The sequence below is a fragment of the Daucus carota genome, chromosome 9, assembly GCF_001625215.2.
Source record: "Daucus carota subsp. sativus chromosome 9, DH1 v3.0, whole genome shotgun sequence".
Classification (NCBI taxonomy): Eukaryota; Viridiplantae; Streptophyta; class Magnoliopsida; order Apiales; family Apiaceae; genus Daucus; species Daucus carota.
Window position 1 is genome coordinate 2,503,780 of NC_030389.2, and position 17,780 is coordinate 2,521,559.

At 30.4% G+C, this 17,780-nt stretch overlaps 2 long non-coding RNA genes across 2 annotated transcripts; one reads left to right on the forward strand and one right to left on the reverse strand.

The window, feature by feature from the left end:
* Positions 1–8,350: 8,350 nt before the first annotated feature.
* Positions 8,351–11,965, forward strand: LOC108200473 (uncharacterized). Its single transcript, XR_010287355.1, has 2 exons — positions 8,351–8,575; positions 11,349–11,965. It is a non-coding gene; the product is annotated as an uncharacterized LOC108200473 (long non-coding RNA).
* Positions 11,966–14,020: 2,055 nt separating this feature from the next.
* On the reverse strand, positions 14,021–15,313 carry LOC108201880 (uncharacterized). The gene is made up of 2 exons (XR_010287239.1): positions 15,175–15,313; positions 14,021–14,512 (listed from the first exon to the last, which is right to left on the reverse strand). It is a non-coding gene; the product is annotated as an uncharacterized LOC108201880 (long non-coding RNA).
* Between the last annotated feature and the right edge of the window lie 2,467 nt (positions 15,314–17,780).

A 17,780-nucleotide genomic window follows, 5' to 3' on the forward strand; every position in this document is an offset into this window, starting at 1 on the left:
CTCGGTCTAAGTTTTCCAAAGTTCATTTCCCTCTTTCTGTATTTTGATTTTCTGGTTTTATTTTCTTATTACTCATACTAGCTAGCCTTCAACTCAATGTGAAGTGGGAATATAATACAAAATTTCATATAATAATTTAAATTCTAATATTATTATATTTTATATTAAAATTTAATCAAATATTATTAATTATTAATTACATTTTATTTTGAAGATATAGTTTTATAATACTTTTTTATATACGAAATTTACCAAGTATACTACTTTTTGGATCCTATTTGCAAGTATACTACCTTCTCTGAATATTTTAAATCTTATTTACAAATATACTTACCTCCACTCTCCGTCCTCTCAAACCCACCAACGCCACCGGTGGAGATTTCGCCGACTTCGGCCTTGGCACGCCCATGCTCCATACACATAACCACACACCTACTCCCACCTCCTTTTCTCGCCTCACGACTCCGTCGGCAACGCCGACGTGAGTGCGGCCAAACCTTCAACCCCTCCCCCCCCCCCCTCCATTACTCGTTCTCTGCAGAGGACTACCGCCTGGAGTCGCCATGGTGATGACACCGCAACGGACCCGGCTTCTCTCCGCAATACAACCAAACCCCAAACTCTATCTAAACCTCGATCAATCAATTCAATTTGAAACTCTGATTTTACTCTATAAACCCTAAGTTTATAAACAGGGGAACTAGCTTTTGAATATACATGTGTATATAATGATTCACACCGTTACTCAGCCAACAAACACCGGACTCGCACGACTCAACACAACAAATCTCAAACACAAACAGCATCGCCAGGATGCTATGGGGATTATGAAGGTTGTTTTTTAGCTGATTTCTAGTTTGTTGTTTTAGTTGCGTTTTAGGTTGCAATGTTCATATTAGAATTGGCTCCGCATTGCAACTTATTATGCAAATGAATGTAATTTTCAAAAAAAAATTCCCAAAAGTTGCATTTCTGGTTGTATAAGATTGCTAGCCGTCGCAGTGATATGATTGCATATGCAACCACCGTATTTTTGCAAATATTTTTAGGAATATAGTACTGTTACAATTTTTATCAAAAAGTGATATTATTTTTGAAAAAATTCTTTTAAACTTGATTATGTTAAAAAAAACCCATTTATATATTATAAATGGGTAGTAGAAATTATTTTTTCTGATCTGTTATAAGTATTTTTTTTATGTTAATATATGTTTTTGATAGTGATTTTATTTTTTTATTTTTAACTGATCATAAATTGATTTCATTTTTTTATATCTTCATTTATAGGAAGAATATATTATTTATCTTATAGTAGTTGCGTTATAAATTCATGTTTGTATTGGAGTTAAAGACATTAGAGATAGAAAGATTCTGATTTTGTCTCTTATTATATATATACACACATATATTTTGATTTCTAATCTATAAAATATGTGTGTGTGTGTGTGTGTATGAGAGAGATTTTAAAATAAACAAAAAAAGAGTAATAATATGATAACATTATAATTACTGTACTTATTTATTTTAACCCTTGATAAAGTCCATTTTACCGGCCTGTTTATGATTAACATAATAACATTGACTTTATAAATAAATAATTTTTCATTGGATGGTTACAGCTTCCTGATTCTTTCTATCTTCTACTGCCGGTATCTTCGTGCGTTATAATGTTAAGATTAATTCCAGTAATGTTGAAAATGATTTGTAATATAAAATAATAATTATTACGATTTTTTAAATTGAACTTATATTTCAATAAAGTTTATCCTAATTGATAGGGTGAGAAATGTATAATGAAAATTGCAGGTACATTAATTAATTTTTATTTTATAAGAATGTGTTTTGTTTGAAATATTTTGAAATGTAAGAAAATTGATGGGTGTGATTGGGTAGAGTAACATTTATGCTATGTGTTCAACTGATATTTTAATAGATTTCATATAATTTATGAATTTTATAAATTATACCCAATTTTAATTCTATTTGAATTCTCGATAAAATATCATAGAATTGATTAGAGTCCGGGATTTAAATGCCATACTTCAAAATCGTTTGAATTTGAATGGGAATTCAAATATCTTAAATACATTGAAAAATCTCACATCATTTTAGAAAGTCCAAAAAAACTAATCAATATTTGAATATCATTATATTTTGATGAATTTTAAATAATTCCAACCGAAAATCATCAGATTTCAAAATATAATTTTGAATCATAATTGAATATATATCACCAGACTTTGTATCATAATTATCATAATTTAAATAATCTAATTAAATATCCTAGAATTTGGTACATTTTTAAATATACAGATTAAATATTCTCAAATTTTATAAATAAAAAAAAATTCCAACTAAATAAATTCTTAGACTCGCTTTTAATTTGTAATCTCTTCTACTACAACAAAACAGGGTTTTTACAACGGAAATTAAGACGCTATTTCATCGTACTTTATGACAGACTTTTCTGTCATTTTGGTCAAATAGAAAGTTTACGACTTTACGACGGAACCTTCCGCCGCATGTAAGTTGTGGGCCCAAGATCTTTGTTTGGACAATTTTTATCTTACGACGCACTGTCCGTCGTAAGTTCACTAATTTACGACGGAATGTTCGTTGTGGGTCTTGGTTTTTTGTTTGAACAATGTTGATTTTGCGACTAAATGTTCGTTGATAGTTATGTTACAACAGAAGTAATGTATGAACATCCGTTGTAAGTTTGGGGGAAACTGGAAATTCCGTCGCATGTATGTTGTGGGTCCTCGTCCTCGGAAATGTTATTCTCTACTTCCAAAGCTTCCGGCCCAAAAGCATTCCTCAACATCTCATATTAATCATACACATCTTCGTGTTCATTCATTTGTTCATTTCTCGACCCGCTAGAGTCGCCATGATAGTGCCATGTGGTATAACTCTCGAGAAAACCGGTTGCAAATAAGTGAAACTCGACATCAAGAATTAGTTGATTTAATTAATTGGTATAGATATTATTCATGCATATATAGATGTCTTATGATCGAAGTTGGATCACTCGACGAATAATTCCCAGTGGTTATGGATTTATGGATGAATATACTGAGGGGGTTAAATATTTTTTGGCTTTTGCGAGAAGCAATTCTACAAAACATCTAATAAGAAGATTTGGATCATGATGTTTTGTAGAATTGCTTCTCGCAAAAGCCAAAAAATATTTAACCCCCTCGGTATATTCATCCATAAATCCATAACCACCGGGAATTATTCGTCGAGTGATCCAACTTCGATCATAAGACATCTATATATGCATGAATAATATCCATACCAATTTCAATATGCATATAAACAAAAATACATACCAACACAAATAAAACACATATAAATATTAAAGAATAAGTAAAGATTCATCATATACTTACATTGATTGGAGTGATGATCGTTGTTTTTGTATCATATTTTGTGTGAAATCGTAAAAAATTTAAAATTAAAATTTAAAAAAAACATGAAAAATGTGTAGGGAAGAGGAAGTATAATTTTTAGTTTGTAAATTCCTTATAAAATCCGCCAACACTGCTAGTATGTTCATAAGAAAAGACCGGGAATTTACTTGTTTAGTTTCGGTGGGAATTTAATTCCAGGTTTCTAGATTATGTCAAAGCGCGTTAAGTTATTCCCACCAACTATGTTACGTGAGTTCTGATGTGTCCTACGTCCCACCCATTTCTTTACAATTTTTTACACTATTTGACACGCATTTTAAAGCGCATATAAAACATAGTTCCATAATTTATTTTTAAAAAAAAATTTTGTATAAAAATTTAAACAACAAATTTTTATTTATAGGAAAAAAAAATTCCAAAATAATTTATCAAACTACATTTTACGAGAGTATTAGAATATGTGCCGAGTCTGCGTTCCCAATATAAACGAATGTGGGTGACGGAGGGATTACTTTATCGGATACGCTGGATTGTCGTATGTGTACAGGTAAGTAAACGGTGGAATGTCGTCGGTGTTGTTTTGTGATTGGATCGTAGTTGGTAGTGCGTCATGGGTGACATAACTGCTGAATTAGTCATGTAACTCGGTCCCGCTTTGAATTTGAAATGTAACCATAAAGTTCATTTATAATTTTGAAAGAAACTACCTTACAAAAAAAAAAATTGAAAGAAACTCCGGCGTCATTACATCATTTCATGCGGCTTGAATATTGAACATTTGCTATTGAATGATTCTTACCGTATCTCCGAAAGCTATCTAATTAACTCTAAAATATAAAATAAATAATGTGATTCTCAGTAATTTAGTATTCCCTCCATCCCATTTTAAGTGTTCATTTTGCAAATTTCACACATCTTAAGAAACAATTAATGTGATGTTTTTATCATTATCTTCACACACCTATTCACCTTGGTTTTTATAAATATTAATTACGTATAGCATCACTCCTACTTGAATACCGTGTATTTGACCTTTCTTCACTTCAAATTATACTATACATTCATATTCCCTACATTAATGCATTAATGAATTTAGGAAAAGCTTGTTGGTTGTATTTAATACTATATTGGAACTAGTAAAAAATTGCATGGGTTAAAGAGTATGACACATATTTTGGGAATTTTTTTTTTGGCAAAGTGGACACTTAAAATGGGATGGAGGGAGTACAAAGTTAAAAGTGTAAACTCGACAACACTCTTTATATTTTTTGTGTTTGTCTAGTGTGTGCCCATGGGCACATGCTAAGCACCAAATTCCATAAGTTTGGTGGATTTTTATTGGTGTGGTTGGTGAATTTGCAGGGGTCCACCATTATAAATAAGTAGGAACCCATAAAAATCCACCAAATCTATTGAATTTGGTGTTTAGCATGTGCATATGGGCACACACCAGAAAAATCGATATTTTTTCCCTATTTTATATTTTATTCATATTGGGCTCCACTAAGAAATTTTTTATTGTGAAAAAATAAGCTAAGAGCTATGTGATGAATCTTAAATTTGAGGAGAGAGGAGAGAGAAATAAGAGGCATTTAGTGATTTAAAAAGCCACCAAAAATTTCTTGGAGCAAATTTTTTTTTATCTAACTCAAATTTCAAGTTAAAAGTCTAGATTAAGAGCCTCGTAAAGATACTCTTATGACCTCCCATCACCGATGCTTGTGTGCATTTCTGCGTGCACACAGATATTACCTAATCATAATCTTTCATCTAAATAAAAAAAAATCGAATGTTAGCACGTGTCCATAAATATACACTTAGAAAGATTTATATTTGATATACGTCTTAAACAAAATTGACATACTAAATAACAAATTTAATTTGTAACTTTTATGTATATAAAAAAGATGGAGAAAAATGTTTAAATTCAAATAACAACTTATTATTTATAATAATATTTAACAAAAGAGATATGATATATATATATATATATATATATATATATAAACCTTCACTATATATAAATAATTGGATATTCAAAAATTGCACTAGAGCACGGTTGGATAGCTTATGTGGTTAAGAATTTATTTTCCTGTCATTCCAGGTTCTAGATTCAACTCTGATTTATTCTGGAGATTTTTAGATAATATATTTATTTGTAAGGTTATAAGTCAAATTTGTAAAAAAAGAAAAAAAAGGATGATACTGGATACGGTAGCGTATTGAATAAATCAAAATTTTGTTGAAATGGATGAATGTAAAATTTAAAAAGTATCAAAGTAAAACAAACTTAATTCACCGATGTGCCGGCAACAAGCAACAATATAATAATAGTGTACTCTTCAAATACAAATGAATCAATTAAATAGGCAATAATTACGCCGCATAATATTATTATACATACAAACTCAGTGACCTGGTATATAGTATAAAATACATGTTGATGTCAAACTAAAATAGATTTAGCAAATATGACAAAGTAAATATTTAAACAAATTGAATGAAATAATAAATTGAGTATTGTATGTGAATTTAAAAATATTAATAGGTAAAAAATCACTGAACTTATGATCAACTTGCGACAAAAAGTTTGCAAACAGATCATAAACTAAATTTAACTTGCAATAAACTAATTAAACTAATAAAAAAAACATTTAGGTAACTCCCGTTACCACAGCCGTTACGTAAGTTGACTTTAACAGAATCTGTCAAAAAATAAAGAATATGATAAAAATTGGAAAAAAAAGGAAAAATTAAAAAATATATAAATTTTGATTATTTTTTTGCAAAATCTAAAAATATTCTGAAAACTTCAAAAAATATGAAAATTTTGAAAAAACTTTAAAAAATACGAAATTTTTCGAAAAAAATGAATTTTTGGAATAAACAATGTTTTGATTTTTTCGAAGTTTTAAACTTTTTTCAAATTTTCATATTTTTTCAATTTTTAAAAAAACAAAATTTCTATATTTTTTTGAATTTTTTTCAAATTTTTTTGACGAATTTTGTTAAATTCAACTAATATTTAACCGATGTACTAGTAGCAATTATTTAAATTCAAGTTGCCCTATTAATCCTAATTTAAAATCACTATATGATTTTTAAACAATATTTAAATGTAGAGGAGTGTACACGTATCTCAATTCTAATACTAATTTTTTTCCAAATAATTTGGCAGAGAGATGACATAATTTTTATTGGGCGCAGACACAATTTTTATTGGGCGCATACATAAATTTTTAATATTATTATTTTAAATTGGATTTGATGTGCATATAAGGAGTCCCATTGTTATTAGTGTGAGTTGAACCAATCATACGTTATTAATCAGATTTGAAAAAAAGATTGAAAAACACTTTTTCGAAACCAGCATTATCTTTACATTTATCAAAATCATTTGTTTGACTTAATCCACTTATTTTAAAAATGTATTTATGCATGATTTTAATATTTAAAATGGGTACAAATCTAATAGAATTCCTATCATATTTTTCCAGACTAAAAAATCAGTTTTTGAATCGAGGTGAAATAATTTGTTTTGGTCCGATCAGCTTAAAAAAATCGAATATCTTTTATATAAGAAATCTATAGAGTAAAGTGTATCATGTGTATTTGTACTTTAAGTGAGAAACCACTTGCAATTCACCGTTCATAGCCTGCAGATACAGTTTATGCAATCCCATCTATAATTCTAACAGACAAAGAGGTAAAAGAGCCATTATAGAGGTGAAATTACACAAATACTCCTTTGTCTGTTAGAATTATAGGCAGAATTGCATAAACTGTATCTCGTTATGAACGGTGATATGTATGTGATGATTTGAGATTTGAGAAGTTAAAAACATATAGTGGTATAAGATTTGAGAAGCTAAAAATTCTCATTTTATTTATTAATTTTTCTAAAACTTTATTTTATAAAAATATATAAAATATATTTAAAGGATCATTTATAATTAGTATTATTAAATATTTTATACATAATAATTTGTAAATGTCAAAAAAAATTATATAGATACATAAACTGAGAATAAGTTTTCACAAATAAATCATCTCATTAGTTGGTGCAGGTTGCAAGATAGCTCCAGTATAGTTGCTTGAAGTTTGCTTTCTTATTTTTTTTCTAAGATATTCTCGAGTTGAGTCACAGACTCATTGTCGAACCGAGGCCAACAGAGCTATCCAATCATGCTCACTCTCAGTATTTTCTTTTTGTTCATCTTTTTGTCCAGAAGAGATGAAGTAAATCATTTCATTTAAGATAAGCCACAGACCCGAATATATGTGATCAGAAATGGTTAAATTTAAAAAAAATACATGAAAATAGGTAATCCCTCCTTTATTTGACTTTTTAATTTTTGATCCCGTAACTAAAATATTATTTGTAAAATTTTTTTCAATGAAATTATTTAATCCTAAATTTAATTTATAAAAATACTTTTTAATTATTAATATGACGACCCGTGCAAGCCAAAGGTAGATGTGTCATAACATTTCTTACAGTTTTGTCTAGAAATGATTGACTAAACTAAATTCATTAGATATTTTTTATAATGTTGTCCACTTATATAATGATTATATTGGTCGGTTATATTAAAAAAACATTTTTTATCATTTTAAATTATAATAATTAAAGTATATTATTTTAATGTGATAATATTATATATATATATAATATAAATTAAGTGTAATTAAAAATAGAAACTTTGTATATACTCAAAATGATGGAACTTATATATATCATCTAACTTTCTTATTTTTGATATGTCATTTAAATTTTTAGCTAATGAGTTCGTAACTGATCATCTGTCAAGTTACTGCGGTTAATTCCGTGACGGAGTGATTCACTCCGCATTCTATGATCTCAAAAATAGTATAATAAGTAAGACTTTGTCTTTTGGCACAATTATAAAGACTCGTAGTCCTATTATATAATAGAGCGCATACACAACATGGTTAATGCTGGATTGAAAACTCAATTGCTACTTTCTCAAAAGAAAACGCAATTGCTGCAGACTAGCATCGCCGGAAAGAGGAGCTGGCAGAATTACAGAGAAGACTCGCAGGATGGCCATGAAAGCAAGCCAGCAGCTATACGAATCCCTCAACGGATCTGCAGAAAGTGAGACTGGAAAGCTTGCTGAAGGATTATATGGTCAGAGGTGAACTGTTATTTACATCTTATTTTGTTTTTCCATTATGGGTCTAGAATTGATAATTGACACTGAAGAAAGATTAGGCAGTGCTCGGATGATAATAGATATCGTTATACTAAATATAACATGCTATCATTAGAGTAACCATTGAAAACCTTTAGCTAAAATATGAGTTGAAATACTAAAAATAAAAAATTTACGAAAAATTCATACTCCAATCATACCCAGCTGTTGTCTTATAATTTTAGTCAACCTCCTATGGATGACTAAATTTGTCGAACGTCTACAGGTCTGTAAAAAATCTGTAGGAAGATTGCACTGTAAAAAATCTGTAAGAAGATTGCACATCATTTATTACCATATTAAACTGATATATTCTATTTTAACAATCTAAAATATTAATAACATACTATTTTTAAATTACAGCCGACCAATATAGCAAATACCACTTAAGCAAAATGTCTTTATAGCCAACACTGTTGTAGATGCTCTTAGTTATGTTTTGCAAATAATATTCTAATATATTAAAAATAATGATACATTGTCCGAGTCCCCAGCTTCATTTGTAATAAGTTAGAAGTAACTTAAATATTAGTTAGAAACTAAATTAAGCACAGAAGTCAGTTTGAGATACTTTTTCAATAAATTAATTTTTTTAAAAGTTTTTTTTGATAAAAATTACTCATAAGACATATGTTACTCATAAATCACTTTTATTTTTATTATTATATTTTAAGCTCACAGTCTATTACATATGTCAAGTCAAGCTATAAGTCGTAAACTCCGTCGAATGGGCTCGTCGTCAACTATGTATTTTTTTTATATATTTTCAGGATGGAATGCATATTATGTTGTAACATTGTAAAATATGATAAAAAATAATTTGCTATACACATTATTAAAATATCTTCATTTCAAAGTTTAACCTCTAAATATTAGTATATTAGATAATATCTTTGAACTAATATAATGTAGGTCATTATATAAAAATGAACAACTTTAGAAGAAGAAAAATTATGATATCTCATATTTATTATAAATTAAAATTTAATTGATTCTAATTTTAAACTAATTAGCCTTTCAACATGAACAATAATAGCATCTAACATGTCGAACAATAAATATATATTTTAAATGCAACATGATTTTGTATAAAATTTATTATACAATATACACGTGCACAACGATTATATTCTGGATCATGTTCAGAATTTTATAATATTTCATATTTATATTTTGTATGAGCTTTATTGTTAGATGTATAACCTTACCAAATCATTTTTTTTATTGAAAATGTAATATTACGATAGTTTTTTATTGAAAATGAAATATTACGATAGTGCTCTTTGTTTTTTCTAAGGTGTTCCGTTCGAGCATAATATATACATAACTTAGTATAATGACTAGCTACAAAACAATTTTTACATAAAAACTAAAATTAGTATAATTTAGTAATATTAACTTTAGAAATTAGTGATTTGTATTGCAAAAATTGGTAAAAATCTTCAGATCTGTGTTTGTTATTGATTCTGATGGTGGAGATAATGGAGGTAGTAGACATGGAAGGGGGCATGGAGGAGGCGGGGCGATAGAGGAGGTGGGGGATGAGACGACAGAGGTGGGGCGGAGGCATGGGTTGAGATGGGACGTGGGTAAGGGTTGAGATGGTAGAGGTATAACAAATGTGGAGGTTGAGATGGCAAAAGGAGTTGAGATGGCGCGCGACGGTAGAGGTGGCGTTGGCCGAGATCGAGGTGAAGACGATTTTATGTGATAAGCTTGAAGTTTAAAATACCTGTTTAGGTGATTTTGACTTAGTAATAATTTATATGTTAATAAATATATAATAATATAAATAAAAATGATTTATGAGTAACTTATGACTTATGAGTAGTTTTTATTACAAAAAATATAAAAATTAAGTCATTAAAAAAGTATCTTAAGTTAAATTATAACTTTAAATCAATTTTTGACTCATTTCTAATTTTAAACCGATTTCTGATTTATTATACAAATAAACATTTTTCAATTTGAAGTTAAAAAAAGATTAAAACCGTGATTTTATGCCGAGACAATTACTTTAGTGTAGATCACCTTGTCTAAAGATGTTCTAACGAGAAAACAAGGACCGGGGTCGTTTGGATAAGTTTAAAAAAGTGCTTCTTACTTTGAGTAAAAAAGTGGATTAAAATTGAGAAGTAAATTAAGATTTATAAGTGATTAAATCATTTGCAAAAGAAGTAGAAGTGCTCAAACAAAATTTAGCATTCTCAGCCTCTGACTTTTAGCATAAATGAGTTAATAAAATTAGAAATCGGGTTTTTTGGCAAAAAAAATTCAGAAGTCTTGGTTCCCAAACAGGCACGCAATTTTGACACACTTTGTTGAAAGGTGCACTGGACACAATTTGTTAAAATAGTCCAAAAGAGCACAATGCGGTTCCGTTTTGCACCTAATAAAGGGAAAAGCAGTTTGGATACATTTTTTTCTTTCACATGAAACGCAATTGCATGTACTTTGACACAAAATATCGGGCCCTAAAGAGTATTATTCCTTCTCAGCTTATGTTAATAATGTTTAGTACATGTCTTTTTGAGAAAAATATTTGTTCTGAAATACTCATTCTTCTCTCGTTTCAAAATAATTAGTTTACTCAGAAGAGACATGTACAAAGGCCCCTGAAACGTAAAAATGTATTCCCTTCTCTGTTTTTTCCTTAAAAGATTGGTTGATTTATATTTTCTGATTCTGACTCGCCTGCTTATCATGCTTCCTGCAGGAATGTTGCAGTATGGAGTAAGAACTGGATAGCTTTCAGGTATGCTGCATTGTTAGGCCTAGCTTCTTTTCTGTTGATCACTGACATACAGTGCTGTCGCCTCCTCTTCCTCTACGACCCCGAAAACATATCTTACGGTTTATTCCTTATGGGAATGGGAAATCTTATCGCTTTTGGTGTCTTGGCTGCACAAGCCCGAGAACTCATTGATGATTCCAAGACTGCAAATGATGTGCCTTGGTGGTGCTATGGCTGCACCAGCTCCAGATAAGATTGAAGTTCCATATTTCATAATGTCCTTCCCTTGGCGGCGTGGCCACTGATGCCCAACTCAAATGCTAATCGAAGATCTAGACATTGTAAACGCGCTTTTTAAATCCTAATTACCTCCTGTCCTGTTTTTCCTTGATAACGGAAATGTGTTATCAGTGTCCAGTGTTTCTCAAGATCGTTAGATTTGTTAGGCATTTAAAAGGTGGAATGAAGCGGTGTTAGTTTGTGTTTGGAAATTGTTGTTGTTAGGCCTCGTCATTGTTGAGTGTCATTATTCATGTTTTTTCGGGTCCTCTGTAAAATATTCATTGCTTAATGTAAAAGTTGTTCTGTTAAAGTAAAAATTCAGTGGCTATAAGAGTAGTTCATAATGCAGATACTTTTCTTGATACATGGAGTCTTGCTCGAATAGATGATTCTAATTATCCGGCTACTGCAGCAAATCATGCTGTAGTAGAGTGGTGGTCTAAACCTGAAATTGGCAGCATCAAGTTTATTTGTGATGCTTCTATTTTTAGCTCTGAAAACAAGTTTGGAGTTGGTTGGTTGGCCCGTGATCATAATGGTGTGTTGTTAGAGACTGCTGCTGATGTTCGTGTAGGGAGTGTGGAATAGCAGCTAAAATGGTATTAAGGATTAAGCAATATGCTTAAGATCAAAATATTAAAGAAAAAGCAGGGATGTAGATCTGCAGATGGCTACTGTTTTCTTCGTTTCCAATCTCAGGCTTCATTATTCTTAATTCATTTACCTCGCGTGGCTGTACACATGCAAGCACAATGATTCTACGACAGTCTTGCTACATCAGGCCAACTCCCATTCATTTCCGTTTTAATCACAGTTCCTCCTAAGCAAGGGTCAATCTCCTGGAAGAATTATCCAAGTCAGTGTCGAGTCCAGTTCCACTAAAAGCTCTGTTATGCTGAGTTTCTGTTAAATACTCTTGAGTTGACATAGTGTCAAGCAATGGTTATGCTCCTCGTTCTTCGCTCCATTCCATGATTATTCTAACCTCATTCTCTTTACCAGCTCGCGTATCACATCTTAAGAACATGCGGTGCAAACATACATAAATAGCCTTCATCTTGATTCTAAAAAGCTGGTTTTTTATATATAGTTTAAACTCCTCTTGTTGATCATTAGCTTGTCTGATATAATTTCACTGACATTGCTAAGAAGGCCAAGAGCTCCTCATTTTCCCTCTTGCTGACACTAGATTTCTTTTTTACGTGTTATGACCTTGATATTGAAAATTTTGCAAATTCAACGAACTGGTTTTTGCAAACTTCATGTAGAAAAATTTACTGCCCACACTTTCCATATTAAAGCGGTTTATTTTGCGAAGTAATTGTTGAGAACCGGCGCATCTAAAACCTTAAGGTGTTAGAGGAAGGTCCCAGATAGATCTTATGCTATATTTCAACAATAATGCATTTGCTTTTGCTTGCTGGAATTGCACGAGTCCACACTTTTAGCCATCTGCATTTGCTGGCCATTTTCTCACACAAAATGATATCTGATAAGCAGAGACCTGTAGCATTTATTGAAATCGTCATAGCCTCAATGTTGAATATTGCAGATTGCACGAACTGTTGCAAATCTGGACATTCAAAAACCTCTTCATTAAAACAGCTGCAACTTTATTAAAAAATATACTACAGGATCTTTCTATTTGCCAGATGAAAGCAATTTATTCTGGGAAGTTGGCACCCAGTTAGATTCCAGAGTTTTTCCTTGTGTCATGATTGCTTTTAATCGAGTATTCATATAGAACTATAAAACTTATAATTAAGTATTCGCATGAAACACAAGCTTGCTTTCTAAACTTCTACCTCTCTCTCCACAACTTCTTCGAAGTGCTTCTGTTTTTTTACACAAACATGTCAAAAAAAACAGAATCACGCCTTTTATTAAACGATGCTCAGCTTCTTCATTTCCAACATGCACTCAATCATCACGAGTCACTCCGAGAACCAGAGAAAAAGTTTGGTCTCGGTGGTAACAAATTGTTTATTTTTCCTATTTCATGAAGCTTAATCTAATCACTCAATCTACGGAAAATTAATGAATAAGCTGATCCCCCAGGAGTTGCCAGCACATGTCAATGATGTGGAGAGTCCATAATTTGCAGATGCAAATCGACCAGAAGTATCACTACAAATGGATGCTAAGAAACGCTTTGGTATTAAGAGTCAGTCAATTTGTAAACAATACTTTGGCACGGACCAATTCAAAGCGTGTGTGAATTAAAAAAAATGGAATTCAACTCATGAATATGATTGTTTTTGTTGTGCTCTTCTGATTCATCTTCTTTGTTGAAATTGTTCTGCATTACTATTCCAGTTTTAGAGAATTTTAGAATAGGTAGGAAGAATGGAGATTACAATACACATTACACATAGATCAATTATATAACATATACAATAAAGGGGGAATAATAACAAAATTGTTTGAAATATGTCACATTCAAACATTTGTAAACAAATGATTTTCCTTCAAAGGAGACACTTGCTCAGAGTAAGCTTTTCTGACGAATTTCATAACCGGCAGATCACTAAAATGTCGTACATGTACATCACGAAGTCCGATCTCATTCCAGTCTGGTCTTGGATCTTCAATGAGCTGTGGAGCTCGCCAACCCGTAACACCAGGAAGGCACATTGTATGCGCTCTTTGCATCTTGAATTAGTTCTTGAGCCTGCGAACCTAGGAAACTAAAACCGACCAGATTCCCAAGCCCCATTATGAACAAACCATAAACTGTGTCTTCTGGATTGTATTTACGGAGAAGATGGAAGGATTGTATGTCGACTACCAGTAGAAAAAAGACTAGAGAGACCAACGCGATCCACCTGCCAATTATCCAGTTCTTGCTCCATTGAACGACCGGCCTAGACAAAGCATTAAAGTAAACACATAATGAGAGTTAGATTACAGGGTTACAAACCTTTGACTTGTATCCGGAAAAAGACATGTTACTGATCAAAAATTTGAACTTCAAAGAAACTAATCGTAGTAGTTAACATTAAAATGTAATCCCTCAGTCCTCTTTTACATTTCTTTTTTTGGAAAAAAATTTGTTCCGAAATACATGTCCTTCATTTTCTCAAAACAACCTTTCGAATGTATTTCCAAAGAATCTAAACTACAATTTTCAAATGTCCACATACACACAACCGATTTAATTCAATGGGCAATTATCAGGGATATACAAAAAAACAAAAAACTCGACTAATACTTTTTTAAGATACATGAATTTTTTACATGGACGTATAAAAGGGGACCGAGAGACTAACAGGTAAGAGTAAGCTGTTTAGTACTCATATACAGGGGAAAGACTCGAGGCAGCATCAAAGACCCATTCAGCAGGTTAGTTGTACAAAAATTTCTTATTTTTTCTTCTGATAAGGAGTTTTTCACAGCACAAAGAATCCCTTAAGAAAGATTTTCAATACACAAAATGAACAATATATATATATACTATCAGAAAATATAAAACATGAAGGTACCCAAGTTATGCAAACAGAAAGACATGTAGTTGAAGAATGAGCACCTCTTGCCACTGAATCGTTCAGCTTCTCTAGGAGTTCTGTGTATCGCGGATCCCTTAGCCACATCAGATAGTCTTTTTGCGTTCATAGCAAAGTCTCTGGCAGTTGTTTCCAGCACAAAACTTGCTCCACTTATATAGCATGTAGACTCTGTATTTTCCGCTCACCTTCGTCCTGTATTTCCCTTTTCAAAACAATATTAATATATATTTGATATTAAAACAAAAATATTAAATAATTTAATATAAAACAAATATTTATGGTTTTTTAAATCCCGAAATCTAGAAGTTGATTAGAAAAACTGAATCAAAACTAAAAAATTATGTGTCACAAATTTTACGGTTGGATGGGAATAAAAGGTAAAATTTAATAATATTTAACAAAAAAACATACATACAAAATGAATAATATATTGATGTCGTGTTACGCGACCACGGCCCTTTGACAGCTACTGCGCTACGTCCATGGTTTGACGTCTTGTGATTTGTTGAACCGTAACGCGGAGTATTATGAGAAAAGGTCATACCACGTTATACCATCTTCGACCCATGACATTATTTACTGCGAAAATTACATTAATTTGGTGTGAAAACTACGTCATTTCAAAATTTCACTTCAATCCATTAATACTATATCATTAAAAAAAATCTTTTACAAATAATGGAATATTCTCCCTTTATTAAATTATTTATATTAATATTTATCAATATTATTACTTAACATAAAATTTTAACAAGTTAACTAAACAAGGATTTCAAATAATTATAAATTCATCAACCAATTCATCAGCGCAACTTAATTGTATGAATTCTCGCGCTCTTCCCATGCAGATCAAGACGTTGGGAAGTTCAAAATGAGCTTTCTTATCTTTGATTTATTATATTTATGTTTGTAATCATTATATTGTGTATTTTATTTTTGAAAAATTTATTTAAAAAATAATTTTTTTATATAAGAATATAAATTTATTGAAATATTAGAATAAAACAAAATTGTGAATTAAAATATAAAAGAAGAAAATTTATAATGATTATGATTGAAAATAATAATTATAAGATAAAAAAGTGTAATGAGACATAGAAGGAATAAAGTTGTTTTGTTTCATAAGTGTGTGAGTGTATAGTAGGAATTTTCAAAAACTCCAAATTTGGTGGTGTAACAGTTTGGTGTATTTTTTTTTTCATAAATCAGCTCAAGCATTTCATTTCATCCTCATTAGGGATGAGCAGAAATCGAATCGAAAATTGAAACTGAACCGCAATTCACAAAAATCGTAAGAAACTGCACCAAGTAAAACTATATCATATAGAAACGGGACGGAATAAAAACTACACCTATATTTTGGTTCAGGTTCTGGATTTTAAATAAAACCCCAATGAAAATTGAATCAAACCACATTAATATTTATATTATATATATGTATTATATATATCTAAATATATTATATATGAATAAAGTGTATTATAAAATATAGATAATTTTAGGTGGAAGAAAAACATATTTCTACTTATTTTTTCAAGATTTTAATTTCTGATCAAAGAATATATATATGCTAAATTTTTATTGATTTTTTTTTTAAAATAATGTATAAAAATATAAAAAAAATTACACCTCAAATCACATATAGGTAGTCAAAGCGAATGTTTTTGGGAGAGAGGAAATATATAATTGAAGGTCTCGTGGGGATCGAGTGAGAAACATCTCATGATATTTTCGTACGTTAAAAATGTTTATTTAAAGTTTTTGTTTTTGATAAATCAGTTGAAGCATTTCATTACATCCCATTAGGGATGTGCATGCATAAACCGAATAGAAAACCGAAATCGAATCACAAACCGGAAAAATTATATGAAAGTATACCAAGTAAAAAATAGAAAGCGAACCAAATAATACTACACCAATACTTTGAATTTGGTTTTGGTTTCTAAAATTTAAAAATTAAATAAAAATCAAAACGAATCGCAACAATATTTATATTATATTTATGTGAATTAGGGTTAGGTTTACTAGTACGGCTAAAATGATTACTAAACAAAAACTTGTTTGGATGAATTTAAAATAGCTACTTATGACTTAGAGCAAGTCCAATGAAATGTTATCGGAAGTGCTATTTCTATAATATAGCACAACTTATAAAACTCAGCACTCCAATACAATGCTATATGAGATGTTAGAATATAATCCCTCCGTCCCTTTTTAGTTGTCACATTTCTATTTTTGTTGGTCAAATTGACTAATTTTTGACCAAAGATTACAAGTCACTTTTTCATTCTTTTAAAAAACTGAAAATTACATCTTAAAGTAGATTAAAAGTTATTTCCGATGACATATTTTTTTAACTTTTTCAATTGATAGAATATTAATAAATTTCAGTCAAACTTTGGTCAATTTGCCCGGCACAATACCAAAGGTGACAACTAAAAAGGGAGTAATAATGCTATACTTGGTTCTATATATAGAACCAAGTATACATCTACTTATAATTGCCACATGGGCAATGCAAGTGAGAATTAGGAAGGAAATGAATATAAAAATAATTTTGATTTAATTTTTTGTATTTATGTTCGTATTTTACATCTCTTTGGTTCTATTTTAAAACGAGGCATTG